We start from the raw sequence: 13,483 nt of genomic DNA, 5'->3' as shown, positions 1-13,483 counted from the left end.
ACTTAGATCAGTTAGGTTTTGGTGCAAGTAAGTGTTTAAGTGTTTATGATCTTAATTAAACTTGGTTAGTGAATAATCAAGTATTAGTTTGGTTTCTAGATGGATTAAGGATGATTATTTAATCATAATACTTGGTCTTTTTATGTATTTTAACTTTATAGGTACATAAGTGTGCAGTTTTTAAATCAAGAGTTTATGGTGGTAAATTAGGGTTTGTGGATATTGTTTGAGTTTTGGTATGAATATGTATATGTATCAACTTTATGTATATACTTGCATATGTATATTAAAGATGATGAAGATGAATGTATTTTGATGATAAAGAAGATCATAAGCGATAGCAGATTGAATCAAACAATGTGCCATGATTAGGTTACAATGTGAGGGAGAGAGAGTTAGTTATTTGTGTGTATTAGTGATGGTGTAGTTTATAGTGTAATTGTGTCGAATAAGGCTAAGAAAGTAACACATAGATGTGTCATTTATATCTCCATACCCTACCCTTACAAGTTCGTTAAATTAACAATGCACATCATCATATTTTGGACTTATCACTCTCCCCCTTGATGTGCATTGTTTGAATCGGGGCTTAAGCTCTCAGAGATATCTTCGAAGTCTTAAACTCTCCTCCTTTGAATAACCGTAGTTGTTGACTTGAAATTGAAACTTCTTCTTTAGGAAAATTCTTCGTAGTTGGTTATTGAAGTCTGAAACTTTGAGAGTGATATGGCCGAAATGGACGGTTTTTATTCGCGCGGTGTCATCGGGCCGCGGCTCGCCAGAATCAGCCACTCATGGGAGAGGGTACTGTTTTAAATTTATATTTAGCGGGGCCTAAATCTTACTACTCCTTATAAGTAAGGGAAGTATGACCTAGAGTCGTATTTTTGAGATATCAGTAGAATCGAACCTATATTTAAGCCTAAGATAGTTAGGGAGTAGTGGTTATTTAATTTTGGGATTTCCTATATTATAAGACAGATAAAGTAAATGCGATAAAATTCGTAATTCAGATAAGGTTAAAGTGAGTGCATACTATGACTTCATCAGTTATTCTGCCGAGATTATGGAATGCTGGCTCATGAATAGGCAGGGGCCTTGTATTCATTACACTGGTCCTAAACGCCCCTGTCATAAGACATGTCACTGGGTACTGCATTAGGCTTGAAGATTCTGAATAGACAGCAACATCCCTTACCCCCGACGCCCGTGCAGTCTGACTACAGGCATACACGTTCAGACGGCTCATCCAATTGAGCGACTCGGTTGGGTGACGTATTAACATTCCAAAATGGTCTAAACTTTCTTAAGTATAATAGGATACATGGTTTACCATATCCGAGAGACGTTATGTGTTTCAATGCTTTCGTTAATGATTGGTAAAAGATAGTTAGGCCCTTAAAAAGATTTCAACCATAAAGAACACCATGGCCAAGTCAAGCTGACTTCCATGAACACGTTCGGTTATCCTAACGGTCCAATCCTTTATGTGTCTAAACAAACAGTTCCTTAATTAACTAAGAATCCCTCAAGCGGGGTGCAATGCTTGAGACCGCGTTATGGTGCAGTGTACTGGTCAACACTAACCGGGTTCCATGGCCTTACTTAGTAGAGGTACAGCTTACAACAACCGATGTGCTTCAGCGTGCAGGTACGAAGTTTATATGCTTGGTGACTACACTAGCATGATCAAGGATCGATAATGTACTAAGGGTCTAGTTAGATGTTTCACTACGAAAGAGTCCTCAGTCGGAATCCAAAGCTTGATAGACTTACTACAATCGGTGTGCCTCAGTCGATCTTACGTTGTATCCGATAGACTTCTCTTACCAAGGGGTGACACAGATAGTGTACTCTAAATCGGGGTTCGCGACTTCCCAATAACAGAGCCTATAACTACGTTCTATTAGTTGGAAAAGCGATTGAGTTTAAAGCATAATCGGAAAGCATTTCAACAGCATACACAAACCATAATATTATTTTGGCATTATAACTGCTTACATCATAGCATACACTAAAGATAACTACTTGCTAATCATGGCAACAATATCATAAGACATTATGTAAAGATAAGGGATAGAAGTACCAGTAGATTAAACTAGTTCTGAATACAAAAGTGACAACTTCAAGACTCCAGACCGCTCCTAATACAATCTTCAACGTTCTTCTCCGGGTACTAGGTTTCCCGCGCGAAGTCGAAGGCCTTGAGAGTATGACTAATATTGTACAAGAGAGAAAAAAAAAGTGAATTCCAGTGTGTGTTGGAATGAATGACAAAGACCCTTTAAATAAACAAGAATTTTGCCTGCAAATGGCTGGCAAGCCGTTTGGCAGGCCGTATTTGGCAAGCCGTTTGCCAGGCAAGCCGTTTTTCGAGCCCGTTTACTGAACCATTTGGCAGGCCATTTGCCATACTGGAAAGCCATATGGAAAGCCGTATGGCAGGCCATTTTTGGTGCCTGGTCAGCCTTGATTCACTGGATCGTAACTTGATTTCTTGTCTTTCACTGTTTTTGTAGTGACCCGAACTTTTCCGAACCTTTCTATGATTATATGTTTAATGAAAACTATATTTACATGATTAAATGTTTCCAACATGTTAAGCAATCAAACTTGTTAAGACTTGGTTAATTGAAACGGAAATTTTGTAAACGTCTGATTACCCAGTTTGACCAATGATTCACGAACGCTATAAGTTGTATATGACATGATGATACATAAATGAATAAATATATATGTTTAACATGATATAATGATCATCAAGTATCTCATTAAAAATAGTAACAATAAGTTATATACTTAAAAAGGAGACTATTGACGTATGAAACTCGAAACGATACATATAACGATTATCGTTATAACCACGTCTTACTAAATATATATGAAGCATATTAATACATTGTTATATTATATATAACATGATAATATGATAATTAAATATATCATTAAGTGTATTAACAATGAACTACATAAGTAAAAACAAGACTACTAACTTAAGGATTTCGAAACGAGACATATATGTAACGATTATCGTTGTAACGACATTTAAATGTATATATCATATTAAGATATATTAATATATAATAATATCATTATAATATAATAATTTAAAATCTCATTTGATATTATAAACATTGGGTTAACAACATTTAACAAGATCGTTAACCTAAAGGTTTCAAAACAACACTTACATGTAACGACTAACGATGACTTAACGACTCAGTTAAAATGTATATACATGTAGTGTTTTAATATGTATTCATACACTTTTGAAAGACTTCAAGACACTTATCAAAATACTTCTACTTAACAAAAATGCTTACAATTACATCCTCGTTCAGTTTCATCAACAATTCTACTCGTATGCACCCGTATTCGTACTCGTACAATACATAGCTTTTAAATGTATGTACTATTGGTATATACACTCCAATGATCAGCTCTTAGCAGCCCATGTGAGTCACCTAACACATGTGGGAACCATCATTTGGCAACTAGCATGAAATATCTCATAAAATTACAAAAATATGAGTAATCATTCATGACTTATTTACATGAAAACAAAATTACATATCCTTTATATCTAATCCATACACCAACGACCAAAAACACCTATAAACACTTTCATTCTTCAATTTTCTTCATCTAATTGATCTCTCTTAAGTTCTATCTTCAAGTTCTAAGTGTTCTTCATAAATTCTACAAGTTCTAGTTACATAAAATCAAGAATACTTTCAAGTTTGCTAGCTCACTTCCAATCTTGTAAGGTGATCATCCAACCTCAAGAAATCTTTGTTTCTTACAGTAGGTTATCATTCTAATATAAGTTAATATTCATATTCAAACTTTGGTTCAATTTCTATAACTATAACAATCTTATTTCAAGTGATGATCTTACTTGAACTTGTTTTCGTGTCATGATTCTGCTTCAAGAACTTCGAGCCATCCAAGGATCCTTTGAAGCTAGATCTATTTTTCTCATTTCCAGTAGGTTTATCCAAGGAACTTGAGGTAGTAATGATGTTCATAACATCATTAGATTCATACATATAAAGATATCTTATTCGAAGGTTTAAACTTGTAATCACTAGAACATAGTTTAGTTAATTCTAAACTTGTTCGCAAATAAAAGTTAATCCTTCTAAATTGACTTTTAAAATCAACTAAACACATATTCTATATCTATATGATATGCTAACTTAATGATTTAAAACCTGGAAACACGAAAAACACCGTAAAACCGGATTTACGCCGTCGTAGTAACACCGATGGCTGTTTTGGGTTAGTTAATTAAAAACTATGATAAACTTTGATTTAAAAGTTGTTATTCTGGGAAAATGATTTTTATTATGAACATGAAACTATATCCAAAAATTATGGTTAAACTCAAAGTGGAAGTATGTTTTCTAAAATGGTCATCTAGACGTCGTTCTTTCGACTGAAATGACTACCTTTACAAAAACGACTTGTAACTTATTTTTCTGACTATAAACCTATACTTTTTCTGTTTAGATTCATAAAATATAGTTAAATATGAAACTATAGCAATTTAATTCACTCAAAACGGATTTAAAATGAAGAAGTTATGGGTAAAACAAGATTGGATAATTTTTCTCATTTTAGCTACGTGAAAATTGGTAACAAATATATTCCAACCATAACTTAATCAACTTGTATTGTATATTATGTAATCTTGAGATACCATAGACACGTATACAATGTTTCGACCTATCATGTCGACACATCTATATATATTTCGGAACAACCATAGACACTCTATATGTGAATGTTGGAGTTAGCTATACAGGGTTGAGGTTGATTCCAAAATATATATAGTTTGAGTTGTGATCAATACTGAGATACGTATACACTGGGTCGTGGATTGATTCAAGATAATATTTATCAATTTATTTCTGTACATCTAACTGTGGACAACTAGTTGTAGGTTACTAACGAGGACAGCTGACTTAATAAACTTAAAACATCAAAATATATTAAAAGTGTTGTAAATATATTTTGAACATACTTTGATATATATGTATATATTGTTATAGGTTCGTGAATCAACCAGTGGCCAAGTCTTACTTCCCGACGAAGTAAAAATCTGTGAAAGTGAGTTATAGTCCCACTTTTAAAATCTAATATTTTTGGGATGAGAATACATGCAGGTTTTATAAATGATTTACATAGACACAAGTACGTGAAACTACATTCTATGGTTGAATTATCGAAATCGAATATGCCCCTTTTTATTAAGTCTGGTAATCTAAGAATTAGGGAACAGACACCCTAATTGACGCGAATCCTAAAGATAGATCTATTGGGCCTAACAAACCCCATCCAAAGTACCAGATGCTTTAGTACTTTGAAATTTATATCATATCCGAAGGGTGTCCCGGAATGATGGGGATATTCTTATATATGCATTTTGTTAATGTCGGTTACCAGGTGTTCACCATATGAATGATTTTTATCTCTATGTATGGGATGTGTATTGAAATATGAAATCTTGTGGTCTATTATTTTGATTTGATAATATATAGGTTAAACCTATAACTCACCAACATTTTTGTTGACGTTTAAAGCATGTTTATTCTCAGGTGAATATTAAGAGCTTCCGCTATTGCATACTAAAATAAGGACAAGATTTGGAGTCCATGTTTGTATGATATTATGTAAAAACGGCATTCAAGAAACATATGTGGATGTAATATATTTCTATTGTAAACCATTATGTAATGGTCGTGTGTAAACAGTATATTTTAGATTATCATTATTTGATAATCTACGTAAAGCTTTTTAAACCTTTATTGATGAAATAAAGGTTATGGTTTGTTTTAAAATGAATGCAGTCTTTGAAAAACGTCTCATATAGAAGTCAAAACCTCGCAACGAAATCAATTAATATGGAACGTTTTTAATCAATAAGAACGGGACATTTCAGTTGGTATCCGAGCGTTGGTCTTAGAGAACTAGAAATTTGTATTAGTGTGTCTTATCGAGTTTGTTAGGATGCATTAGTGAGTCTGGACTTCGATCGTGTTTTCTTTAAAAATGATTGCTTAACATTTTTGTTGGAAACTATATATTATTAACATGTATATGTTATGTGATATATTAATCTCTTAACATGTTTGATATTGTGTGATAGATGTCTACCTCTAGCACAAATCCCATTGACTCACCTAATAATAATGAAGAGTCAAATGTAAATTGGAATGATTCGTGGACTGATTCACAAGTTCCCGAAGAAGAACCGGAAGAAGAGTCGGAACCGGAAGAAGAATCGGAACCGGAAGAATAAATAGAACCAGTGGGGGAAATAATAAAACGGTTAAGAAAATCCTCAACCAACCGACCAAAGTTAATTATGGTCAATGGTGTTTCCGCCAAGGAAGCAAAGTATTGGGAGGATTACCAATTCTCCGATGAATCGGATCCCGACAAGGATTCCGATGATGTTATAGAAATTACCCCAACACAATTTAATAAGGCAAAAGAGAACAATAAGGGAAAGGGCATAAAAATAGAGAAATTTGATTCCAAACCCGATGAACTTTATATGTATCATCAACACCCGTATTTCTTAAGTTGTGACAATAACCCGGGAACCTCTAAACCACCAGGTTTTTCTAAACCAATGTGGAAAACGACGGCTCGTATTAGGGGAACATCATATATCCCTAGAAACTTGGCAAAACGAACCAAAACAGAAGACGAAGAAACGAGCGAGTCAGAATAAGATAGTTGTATTCGTGTGGTGTAATATATGTAATATAGTGTGCTTATGCTTTATGATATATGTAAAAATTGCTTGTATTAATAAGTATTTTTTTTTATGAATCTAACTCTTGTCTATTTTACAGTATAAAAACACAAAATGGATAGACAACCCAATATTTTAAGAGACATACCCGGAGACATGATTGATGAAATCTTGTCTAGAGTCGGTCAGAATTCCTCGGCATAACTATTTAAGGCGAGATCAGTTTGTAAGACATTCGAAGAACGTTCCAAGAATTCCTTGGTTTATAAAAGGCTTTCGTTCGAAAGATGGGGGATATCACATTGGGAAATCCATAAGTTACGATGTGTTTACTTTGACGCATATATTGCGGGGAACCCAAATGCTATTTTACGCAATGGGTTAAGAAATTATTTTGATTCAATATATCCGAATATAGGACTTCGTGATTTAGAAAAAGCGGCTAACATGCAACATAAAGAAGCATGTTATGCTTACGGCTTAGTAATGTTCGCTTCTCACCAAAGTGAGAACAAGAACATCGGGCTACAAATATTAAATAAAACGTTCCCACAAGTGACGGAGTCGGTAATTGGAGTAAGAAATGAGGTTTTTAGATTGTTAAGGGACTGTTGGATATTACGTAACCCTCGTCCCTTTGACGACGTTACAATACGCTGTCTTATCAACGGCCATAACGGTTATGTTCCACAAGACCAAGGATGGGAAGTAGTCCTAGTAAAACCAGAATGCATGACTTGTTTCTGGACGTATGAATTACGTGTCTTTATTGCCTTTGCTGAACGACTTGTGTACTAGCTAGAATTATCTTCACAACTATCTTGTATCAAAGTTATTGTGTGCTATATTTCATGCTTTATGTAAAATAAGCGGTATTGTAAGTTTGTAAAATATTGTATAAAAGTTTGAACGCGAAATATTATTATAATCAGTTTTTCATATAGAATTGTAGTAGTTGAATTGTATATTAGCTACTAAGTATGAACTTAACGGGTAGGTACTACCCGAATTTAAACTTATAAAATGCTAATATGAAGAAAAAGCTTTTATAAATGAGTTCATATTATGCTACGAAATACTATTAACTACTCTTAATATTCTGTATGATTAACTTGTTCCATTTGACTATTTTGAAGAAAATGGCACCGACTACTCGACACACCGTGAATATGAATGAAGAGGAATTCCGTACTTTTCTAGCTTCAAACATAGCCGCAGTACAGGCTGCCCTACATACCAACAATAACCTTGGATCTAGCAGTACAGGAAATCGTGTAGGATGAACCTATAAAGAATTCACTTCCTGCAAACCTTTGGAATTTGATGGAACCGAAGGACCGATCGGATTGAAACGGTGGACCGAGAAGGTCGAATCAGTGTTTGCCATAAGTAAGTGTACTGAAGAGGACAAAGTGAAGTACGCTACGCATACCTTCACATGTTCTGCGTTAACATGGTGGAATACCTATCTAGAGCAAGTGGGACAAGATGATGCGTACGCATTACCGTGGTCAGCATTCAAGCACTTGATGAACGAGAAATACCGTCCCAGAACCGAGGTCAATAAGCTCAAGACAGAACTTAGAGGGTTACGAACCCAAGGATTTGATATTACCACGTACGAAAGACGATTCACAGAATTGTGCCTATTGTGTCCGGGAGCGTTCGAAGATGAGGAAGAGAAGATCGACGCGTTTGTGAAAGGATTATCGGAAAGAATCCAAGAAGATATAAGTTCACACGAGCCCGCCTCCATACAACAGGCATGTAGAATGGCTCACAAACTAGTGAACCAGATTGAGGAAAGAATTAAAGAACAGACGACTGAAGAGGCCAATGTGAAGCAAGTCAAAAGAAAGTGAGAGGAAAACGGTGATAAGAATCACCAATATAACAACAACAGCAATTACAACAATAATCGCAACAACTATCCCAACAATCGCAACATCAATCGCAACTACAACAAACGGCCCAACAACAACAACAACAACAATAGCAGCAGCAACTACAACAATCATCCCAACAACAATAATAACCGCAACAACAACAACAATCAGAAGCAGCTATGCCAAAGGTGTGAAAAGTATCACTCGGGGTTCTGCACCAAATTTTGCAACAAGTGTAAAAGAAATGGTCATAGCGCGGCGAAGTGTGAGGTCTACGGACCAGGGGTTAACAGAACGAAAGGAACAAGTTGTGTCGGAATGAGTAATGGCGGAGCAAGTAGTGTCGGAGCAAGTTATGCCAATGTAGTTTGTTATAAATGTGGAAAACTGGGCCACATTATTAGAAATTGCCCGAACCAGGAGAACACGAATGGACAAGGCCGTGGAAGAGTTTTCAATATTAATGCGGCAGAGGCACAGGAAGACCCGGAACTTGTTACGGGTACGTTTCTTATTGACAATAAATCTGCTTACGTTTTATTTGATTCGGGTGCGGATAGAAGCTATATGAGTAGAGATTTTTGTGCTAAATTAAGTTGTCCATTGACGCCTTTGGATAGTAAATTTTTACTCGAATTAGCAAATGGTAAATTAATTTCAGCAGATAATATATGTCGGAATCGAGAAATTAAACTGGTTAGCGAAACATTTAAGATTGACTTGATACCAGTAGAGTTAGGGAGTTTTGATGTGATAATCGGTATGGACTGGTTGAAAGAAGTGAAAGCAGAGATCGTTTGTTACAAAAATGCAATTCGCATTATACGAGAAAAAGGAAAACCCTTAATGGTGTACGGAGAAAAGGGCAACACGAAGCTACATCTTATTAGTAATTTGAAGGCACAAAAACTAATAAGAAAAGGTTGCTATGCTGTTCTAGCACACGTCGAGAAAGTACAAACTGAAGAAAAGAGCATCAATGATGTTCCTGTCGCAAAAGAATTTCCCGATGTATTTCCGAAAGAATTACCGGGATTACCCCCACATCGATCCGTTGAATTTCAAATAGATCTTGTACCAGGAGCTGCACCAATAGCTCGTGCTCCTTACAGACTCGCACCCAGCTAGATGAAAGAACTGCAAAGCCAATTACAAGAACTTTTAGAGCGTGGTTTCATTCGACCAAGCACATCACCGTGGGGAGCTCCTGTTTTGTTTGTCAAGAAGAAAGATGGTACATTTAGGTTGTGTATTGACTACAGAGAGTTGAACAAACTTACCATCAAAAACCGTTATCCACTACCAAGAATTGACGACTTATTTGATCAACTACAAGGCTCGTCTGTTTATTCAAAGATTGACTTACGTTCCGGGTATCATCAAATGAGGGTGAAAGAAGATGATATTCCAAAGACTACTTTCAGAACACGTTACGGTCATTACGAGTTTATGGTCATGCCGTTTGGTTTAACTAATGCACTAGCTGTGTTCATGGACCTTATGAACCGAGTGTGTGGACCATACCTTGACAAGTTTGTCATTGTTTTCATTGATGACATACTTATTTACTCAAAGAATGACCAAGAACACGGTGAACATTTGAGAAAGGTGTTAGAAGTATTGAGGAAGGAAGAATTGTACGCTAAGTTTTCAAAGTGTGCATTTTGGTTGGAAGAAGTTCAATTCCTCGGTCACATAGTGAACAAAGAAGGTATTAAGGTGGATCCGGCAAAGATAGAAACTGTTGAAAAGTGGGAAACCCCGAAAACTCCAAAACACATACTCCAGTTTTTAGGACTAGCTGGTTACTACAGAAGGTTCATCCAAGACTTTTCCAGAATAGCAAAACCCTTGACTGCATTAACGCATAAAGGGAAGAAATTTGAATGGAAGGATGAACAAGAGAAAGCGTTCCAGTTATTGAAGAAAAAGCTAACTACGGCACCTATATTGTCATTGCCTGAAGGGAATGATGATTTTGTGATTTATTGTGACGCATCAAAGCAAGGTCTCGGTTGTGTATTAATGCAACGAACGAAGGTGATTGCTTATGCGTCTAGACAATTGAAGATTCACGAACAAAATTATATGACGCATGATTTGGAATTAGGCGTGGTTTTTTTGCATTAAAGACTTGGAGGCACTACTTATATGAGGTCAAAAGTATTATATATACCGACCACAAAAGTCTTCAACACATATTTAATCAGAAACAACTGAATATGAGGCAGCGTAGGTGGATTGAATTGTTGAATGATTACGACTTTGAGATTCGTTACCACCCGGGGAAGGCAAATGTGGTAGCCGACGCCTTGAGCAGGAAGGACAGAGAACCCATTCGAGTAAAATCTATGAATATAATGATTCACAATAACCTTACTACTCAAATAAAGGAGGCGCAACAAGGAGTTTTAAAAAAGGGAAATTTAAAGGATGAAATACCCAAAGGATCGGAGAAGCATCTTAATATTCGGGAAGATGGAACCCGGTATAGGGCTGAAAGAATTTGGGTACCAAAATTTGGAGATATGAGAGAAATGGTACTTAGAGAAGCTCATAAAACCATATACTCAATACATCCTGGAACGGAGAAGATGTACAAGGATCTTAAGAAACATTTTTGGTGGCCAGGTATGAAAGCCAATATTGCTAAATATGTAGGAGAATGTTTGACGTGTTCTAAGGTCAAAGCTGAACATCAGAAACCATCAGGTCTACTACAACAACCTGAAATCCCGGAATTGAAATGGGAAAACATTACCATGGATTTCATTACTAAATTGCCAAGGACTTCAAATGGTTATGATACTATTTGGGTAATAGTTGATCGTCTCACCAAGTCAGCACACTTCCTGCCAATAAGAGAAGATAACAAGATGGAGAAGTTAACACGACTGTATTTGAAGGAAGTCATCTCCAGACACGGAATACCAATCTCTATTATCTCTGATAGGGATGGCAGATTTATTTCAAGATTCTGGCAGACATTACAGCAAGCATTAGGAACTCGTCTAGACATGAGTACTGCCTATCATCCACAAACTGATGGGCAGAGCGAAAGGACGATACAAATGCTTGAAGACATGCTACGAGCTTGTGTTATTGATTTCGGAAACAGTTGGGATCGACATCTACCGTTAGCAGAATTTTTCTACAACAACAGCTACCATTCAAGCATTGAGATGGCGCCGTTTGAAGCACTTTATGGTAGAAAGTGCAGGTCTCTGATTTGTTGGAGTGAAGTGAGGGATAGACAGATTACGGGTCCGGAGATAATACAAGAAACTACCGAGAAAATCATCCAAATTCAACAAAGATTGAAAACCGCCCAGAGTCGACAAAAGAGCTATGCCGACATTAAAGAAAAGATATAGAATTTGAAATTGGAGAGATGGTCATGCTTAAGGTTGCACCTTGGAAAGGCGTTGTTCGATTTGGTAAACGAGGTAAATTAAATCCAAGGTATATTGGACCATTCAAGATTATTGATCGTGTCGGACCAGTAGCTTACCGACTTGAGTTACCTCAATAACTCGCGGCTGTACATAACACTTTCCACGTCTCGAATTTGAAGAAATGTTTTGCTAAAGAAGATCTCACTATTCCGTTAGACGAAATCCAAATCAACGAAAAACTTCAATTCATCGAAGAACCCGTCGAAATAATGGATCGTGAGGTAAAAAGACTTAAACAAAACAAGATACCAATTGTTAAGGTTCGATGGAATGCTCGTAGAGGACCCGAGTTCACCTGGGAATGAGAAGATCAGATGAAGAAGAAGTACCCGCACTTATTTCCAGAAGATGAGCCAATACCTCCAATAGCTTAAAATTTCGCGACAAAATTTATTTAACGGGTAGGTACTGTAGTGTCCCGAACTTTTTCGAACCTTTCTATGATTATATGTTTAATGAAAAATATATTTACATGATTAAATGTTTCCAACATGTTAAGCAATCAAACTTGTTAAGACTTGGTTAATTGAAACGGAAATTTTGTAAACGTCTGATTACCAAGTTTGACCAATTGTTCACGAACGCTATAAGTTGTATATGACATGATGATACATAAATGAATAAATATATATGTTTAACATGATATAATGATCATCAAGTATCTCATTAAAAATAGTAACAATAAGTTATATACTTAAAAAGGAGACTATTGACGTATGAAACTCGAAACGATACATATAACGATTATCGTTATAACCACGTCTTACTAAATATATATGAAGCATATTAATACATTGTTATATTATATATAACATGATAATATGATAATTAAATATATCATTAAGTGTATTAACAATGAACTACATAAGTAAAAACAAGACTACTAACTTAAGGATTTCGAAACGAGACATATATGTAACGATTATCGTTGTAACGACATTTAAATGTATATATCATATTAAGATATATTAATATATCATAATATCATGATAATATAATAATTTAAAATCTCATTTGATATTATAAACATTGGGTTAACAACATTTAACAAGATCGTTAACCTAAAGGTTTCAAAACAACACTTACATGTAACGACTAACGATGACTTAACGACTCAGTTAAAATGTATATACATGTAGTGTTTTAATATGTATTCATACACTTTTGAAAGACTTCAAGACACTTATCAAAATACTTCTACTTAACAAAAATGCTTACAATTACATCCTCGTTCAGTTTCATCAACAATTCTACTCGTATGCACCCGTATTCGTACTCGTACAATACACAGCTTTTAAATGTATGTACTATTGGTATATACACTCCAATGATCAGCTCTTAGCAGCTCATGTGAGTCACCTAACACATGTGGGAAC

Source organism: Rutidosis leptorrhynchoides, chromosome 3 (genome assembly GCF_046630445.1).
Source record: "Rutidosis leptorrhynchoides isolate AG116_Rl617_1_P2 chromosome 3, CSIRO_AGI_Rlap_v1, whole genome shotgun sequence".
In the NCBI taxonomy this organism is placed as follows: Eukaryota; Viridiplantae; Streptophyta; class Magnoliopsida; order Asterales; family Asteraceae; genus Rutidosis; species Rutidosis leptorrhynchoides.
This window is presented reverse-complemented; position numbering follows the sequence as displayed.